Source organism: Helianthus annuus, chromosome 17 (genome assembly GCF_002127325.2).
Source record: "Helianthus annuus cultivar XRQ/B chromosome 17, HanXRQr2.0-SUNRISE, whole genome shotgun sequence".
NCBI lineage: Eukaryota > Viridiplantae > Streptophyta > Magnoliopsida > Asterales > Asteraceae > Helianthus > Helianthus annuus.
The window spans coordinates 11,937,741-11,944,829 of record NC_035449.2 but is presented as its reverse complement, the minus strand read 5'-3'; the positions used below and the strand labels follow the sequence as shown (position 1 = coordinate 11,944,829).

Sequence of the window (7,089 nt, the reverse complement as noted above, 5' to 3'; positions counted from 1 at the left end):
TATAATGATCATATCAAAAGTGCAACTCACATTTGACTTTCATGGTCAAGTCTAATAAACATAAAGCATACATCCAAAACCACATCTTTTAGACTCATGCAATCCATCATGTTAATGCATAAAACACATATTAATTTAGCACCTACCATACGACACTATGTACATTTCGTACTTATGATGCTAGAGTACTTACAACCACATGATCACATAATCATACTCGCATACACATTTGCTTACATATACTTTCACATATCATGCACCTTCGCTCTTAATTACCTTGATTCAAGCATATCTAATACAAGGTGAGCGTTACACCTTTCAAGCACAAGGTACAAGCTCCTAATGCATAAATTTGACCAACATATACTTTCAACCCGAATTTATATACGAGTACCATCTAAAGCATATTTTTCCGAGTTAGTAAACCACTACTTTTACCACAACCGCTTTCTATACATGTAAACTCACAACTTGCATACAATTTCACTTTCTAGCTTCACCTAGTCATTTTATCGAGCACTTGGTGTGCGTACAACCTACTATGCATAGTTTACAACTAGTTCAAGTTTAGTCATTAACTTCCAAATTCTCAATCACCAAGAGAGTGTTCAAAATCACATTCCATTCATACAATTAACCCTAAACTAACATCACAAACCCATTTCAAGCTAGTAACAAATACATCAAACAAGGATTGAACATGGGTAGAACACCCATGTCGCTACTTTCCTTCAAAGTTGTGGGTTTCTTCTTAAATCATCAAATTAACCGAAATCATACATAATACACGTTTTATATAGCGATTCTAACACATAATCATGCTTAATTTCATACCAATTCGTGGATTAATCAATAACCCACATCATGTAAGATCAACAATTCACGAAATTCAACTTACCACATGTTCACCGTGTCTAGATGATTAAGAATATAAGCTCATGCATCCGATTTCTCCCCAAATTCAGGTTCAATTCTTGAGTTCTTGATTGTTGTTGAAGGAGAAGGGTTTCCCCTTTCCCCTGCCCTTGTTCGATCGTACCACACACACACACACGCATATGTGTGTGTTTTTAAATTCTTATTTTCTTTTAATATTTCAAGTCTTACCATTTTACATGTTTGGCCCCTCAAGAATACTATTTGTATTAATATAACTAAAACTATCCTTACACATTTATAATTAGCTTGAGTTAACAACCTCATGGAATTTGGGGTGTTACAATTCTACCCCCCTTAAAGAAGGTTTCGTCCCCGAAACCTTTCTCATTCCTACTAAACCCATTCCACTCTTACCTTTTTCGCCTTAATCCTTCGCGAGGCTTACTACAACTTAAATACGTTCAGGATCTTGCCAGTAGTCCTATTCAAGCATAAACATAATTTTACATACTGTCCCTACATTCTTAAATTAAGCCACATAGAAAGGTCGGAACTTGTCCAGAGCTCTTATTAGTGTCTTTTACTTATAAGACTAGGTCTTAGCACATATCATCACTAGCGTTTCATTCGTCGGATTTATTCCACATGTATAAATTACAATCACTAATCGCATAGGCCTAAGTCTGCGGCTTGTTTCTAACTCCCTATTTAAGCATATCACATTCATATATTTGCTAATTCAAAATAAATCGATTTACTTTATACTACTCATTCATCATATGCCATCTTTCATTTTGTTCAAATGCATGGCCAACAAGCCGAGCATCAGAGTTAGCCTTTCTTAACGATACTTCCCTTCTCATAATTTCCATCAAAATTTCCACAGTTACGAGCATCCAGGGTCACTACCACCAATTCACATAAAAGTATTATTCAATTTGTGACTTTCTATTTAACATTCTCAAGTTAAACCATTTACTAACCTCGCTAATTTGGAACAAACCAACGTGTAACAACCCGAGTTGACTTGCTCCTTCATGAATCCATAACTTAATAAACCTGATCTTGTCCATCGGTATCATAAGCTTTCATTCATGGGCATTCTTTCGCCGTCCTAGGTAGTTTTATCGCATCGTGATTCCTGCCAATCTCATTATAAAATTAGGGGTTTACACACTCCATTCGATTTCATCCAGATATGATGTTTATCACATCGCCTTATTTATATATTAATACTTTCTCAATTCCTTCGTAAGGCATTAGTGTGCTAGACCTATTCATAACGGGTCAATACATGGCCATAACTCAATATATCATTCTTATTATTTGACACGTTCTTGACGGGTAGACACATAACCATTATTTCGTAATTCTATAACTCATTGGGTGTACTATTCTACACACTTCCTTTCTTCTAGCAGTCCCACTGTTGGAAATTAAGTTATTTCTTAGCTTCTGCAGTTTGACTTTTCAAGGTCAAACTGCCACTTATTTCTTATTATATATATGTATATACATGCGTATCGGAGTACATGTTTGTACCCCTTTTTTTTTTTTTTTTAATTCAGACATGCTTGCGATCCCATCGCCTCACCGTTTCAGTGTTTTCTTGCAAACACTTGCCCTTCCCGTTTTAAAAGTTAGTCATAATACTTATTTCGCTTATAATTCCAACATTTTAATTCCATTCACTTATATGCTTTTATTTCTTTTACGCATTCGATTACCCAATTAAATGGGTAATGGCATATACTCTCATAATGAGATTCAAGCATACCACTTACGACCCGGTCACATCGGGTTAATTGCTTTCAACATAAATCTTTCGTTCTATCCGTATAACGGATTGAACTTCATACATTTGTTATTGCATTCACGACCGCCCGTTCCAAACGGATGGTACCTTATCCTTACTCGACGTGTTCAATTTGAACCGGTCGGCTTGCATAACTTATCATAGCATTCGCCATAATAACCAAATCCACAAGGGATTTGCATCATTCTTATCTTTCATTCCTTGAATCCGTCTCGCGGATTCAAGCATTGCATTCATACCTTTCTTTCATGTTTCGAATCCGTCTCGCGGATTCTAACATAGCATTTCATGTTTCGAATCCGTCTCGCGGATTCTAACATAGCATTTCATACTCTCATTTTTGAGAGTCTTACATTTCTCTTCACCCTCACGTCCACCTACTACTTAATTCTAACGGACACACCTGTAACAATTATCACGGGCTCACGAAAGTCATGCGTTTCTTGTGTACTGGCCAGGTACACAATCCACACACTAGTTTCGCGTCTTCGTGTAATTGTCACCTTATGTCCGAAGAATTAGGTTTCGGCACGTGTAACATTTCCAAAACTTCATTACCATTCTTATCATTATTTTTTTTTTCACTTAAAATTTTCCTTTCACTGTTAGGTTTTACCATCTCATGCATTTACATATATTAAACATATGTACTTGGGTCAATATGTCAAATTACATACCTTGGCGTCGGTGCTAGACCGCATCCACAATTCGTTCTTTTCAAGCAACCATGCTTACCTTACACATAACATATAATTAGTTATCTTCCAATACATACTTAAGCACATACTTACCTTTGCTTCTACCTTTAGATCTTGGTCGAGTCTCGGATTGTACGGGTTTCTTGTGATAAGAGCACACAGGTTCGAGTTCAAGTACCTATCCTCTTGTACTTGATTCTCTCAAACCAGGGCTCTGATACCAACTTGTAACGCCCTAACACGTAATTGACGAAAGTCGCAGCGGAAGTCCTTGTCATAAAATTTCTTACATTATAAACCATGCTTCTTGCTTGAAATTTCACTTTTTAAAATAACTCTTTTATATTAAATACAACAAGCTGACTCAATAATAAAATAATTGATAGCTTATGTACAATAAATTACATCCTCAGACAGCCCCGTACAATTCCTCAAGTGACTCGATCCTTGATCTATATTCCTTGATGATCCTCCGTGACACGTACCACCTGCATTCACCACATACATTCAGAACATTAGCACACAATGTATAAACATGATCATTCACATACGCTTCACTTCTCGATCTTTATCAAATTTCAAGCATTCCGTCTGCGTATCCATTTCCTGGCGAGGCTACATAAATGTACCTGCATTACTTATCATTCTCAAGGTACACCAATATTAACGTTAGTCCTCAACGTGTCTAAATCATCCACATATATGTACTTACATACCCACATGCCTACACATCTGCAAACGTACATACACTCGTACATATCATAAAGCATAACTACTTATCCCACCACATGCGTACTTTTAGAGTTATAAATAAACATATATATATATCTACACACCTACTTACATAACTTCTACATACATATATAAATACATACGAACAACAAACTTGCTTATCCACATATGTGCATCCCTATATGCTCATAAGAAACTTACAAATCATCGGGATGCGTTACGGATCGCTTAGAAATACAAAATTAAGCAAAACGGAGAAGTGGGCTAAACAGCCCGTCGGCGACGGGGTGGGGACCCGTCGGCGACGGCTTCTTAAAACATCCGTCGCCCAAATTTTCCGTAGGCAGATAGATAGGCCGTCGGCCAAGATCCAATTCCCACATGCCGTCGGCGACGGCCCTTCTGGGCGTCGGCGACGGCTCCTCGTTTATTCATTTTCCTGCTGTGTTGTTTCATCGTTCGCATAATACTAAAATTCGCATAACTTTCAACCCGTTTACCCGTTTAACCTCCCGTTCCTTTCTACATGCTTGTAAATTCACCATTTATCATAAGAACCTAAAATCCCATATCCGGATTAAGGAAATTCTTAACTTACACTATCGGCTTATTATTCACTTATGAATTATTTGACCCGTTATGGGTATTTACACATTAAAAAGTCTATAACATACAAAACCTTATACTTCACTTTCATACTAGACAAAGACATTACTCTAATCGAATAGCTCACTTCCAAATGACTTTTAAGGTCGTTTACCCGAAATCCCCACCAAGAGCGTTTTTGTTAACTTTGCCCCATTATTAACAACAAGCACTACCTTGCATAAGCAACCAATCCTACTACCTAGTTACGCTTCCTAATCACGCATGCCTTGCTCGGATCAAAGCTGAGATCCGTTTAATACTTCATCAATATCATACCATTTGTTCCTATTCGACCTCAATTACCATACCAAGTTAAGTTGCATATAACCTTACATAAATAACTAAGAAGTGATTACGGAATCACTTACCTTGAGCGTCCATTTTCGCATTGGCTTCCTTGTCCCCTCTTGACCCGTTAGTCTTTCGTGCTTGAGTCCACGTCCACATGATCCCTAATGCTTTCATGTTACCGCAATCACATCCTTGTTAGTGTACACGATTTCACATATAATGATCATATCAAAAGTGCAACTCACATTTGACTTTCATGGTCAAGTCTAATAAACATAAAGCATACATCCAAAACCACATCTTTTAGACTCATGCAATCCATCATGTTAATGCATAAAACACATATTAATTTAGCACCTACCATACGACACTATGTACATTTCGTACTTATGATGCTAGAGTACTTACAACCACATGATCACATAATCATACTCGCATACACATTTGCTTACATATACTTTCACATATCATGCACCTTCGCTCTTAATTACCTTGATTCAAGCATATCTAATACAAGGTGAGCGTTACACCTTTCAAGCACAAGGTACAAGCTCCTAATGCATAAATTTGACCAACATATACTTTCAACCCGAATTTATATACGAGTACCATCTAAAGCATATTTTTCCGAGTTAGTAAACCACTACTTTTACCACAACCGCTTTCTATACATGTAAACTCACAACTTGCATACAATTTCACTTTCTAGCTTCACCTAGTCATTTTATCGAGCACTTGGTGTGCGTACAACCTACTATGCATAGTTTACAACTAGTTCAAGTTTAGTCATTAACTTCCAAATTCTCAATCACCAAGAGAGTGTTCAAAATCACATTCCATTCATACAATTAACCCTAAACTAACATCACAAACCCATTTCAAGCTAGTAACAAATACATCAAACAAGGATTGAACATGGGTAGAACACCCATGTCGCTACTTTCCTTCAAAGTTGTGGGTTTCTTCTTAAATCATCAAATTAACCGAAATCATACATAATACACGTTTTATATAGCGATTCTAACACATAATCATGCTTAATTTCATACCAATTCGTGGATTAATCAATAACCCACATCATGTAAGATCAACAATTCACGAAATTCAACTTACCACATGTTCACCGTGTCTAGATGATTAAGAATATAAGCTCATGCATCCGATTTCTCCCCAAATTCAGGTTCAATTCTTGAGTTCTTGATTGTTGTTGAAGGAGAAGGGTTTCCCCTTTCCCCTGCCCTTGTTCGATCGTACCACACACACACACGCATATGTGTGTGTTTTTAAATTCTTATTTTCTTTTAATATTTCAAGTCTTACCATTTTACATGTTTGGCCCCTCAAGAATACTATTTGTATTAATATAACTAAAACTATCCTTACACATTTATAATTAGCTTGAGTTAACAACCTCATGGAATTTGGGGTGTTACAGTATTTTTTTTATTTTATACTATTTTTTTATTTTGTTGGATATTTGATTTTTAAATTTTTTTGTTCTTGACGTTTTTGTAATTTTTAATATTTTTAAATATTTTGATATTTTTATTCTTTTTATTTTTTAATTTTTCTATTTTTTTTTGTTTTTTAAGGATTTTAATTTTTTTGGATTTTTATTTTTTTATATTTTTAAATTTTATTTATTTTTATTTTTTCTTTTTTTTTTCTTTGTGAAGTCATAGCTCTGAAGGCTAACGTCTACGAACACTTGAACACGATGAAGAGTCTGACTGCGATGCTCTTTTTATGGTTACCCACTTACCCAGCGTCAAACCCGTCCTGTTCCAAAAATTATTTTAAATAGATATCTTAAAACCAATCCTAACCCATCCTTAATTATTTTCTCAACCCATCCTGACTAATCCTTATTTTTAAAATGACCCAAAATAACCCAAATGAGTTTTTATTTCCAGGTCTAAGATTGTATGTTTCAATAATGAGTTTATATTCATAGACAAGCGGAAACCATTATTTGTCCTTTTGATCAAGAATTAAAATTTGATTTGAAGAACTTCATTAGAAATT

General features: G+C 35.7%; 1 long non-coding RNA gene across 1 annotated transcript; it reads right to left on the bottom strand.

Annotated features, from left to right (window-relative positions):
- Positions 1–3,716: 3,716 nt before the first annotated feature.
- On the bottom strand, positions 3,717–5,279 carry LOC110925953. Its single transcript, XR_002584881.2, has 2 exons — positions 5,142–5,279; positions 3,717–3,881 (listed from the first exon to the last, which is right to left on the bottom strand). It is a non-coding gene; the product is annotated as an uncharacterized LOC110925953 (long non-coding RNA).
- Between the last annotated feature and the right edge of the window lie 1,810 nt (positions 5,280–7,089).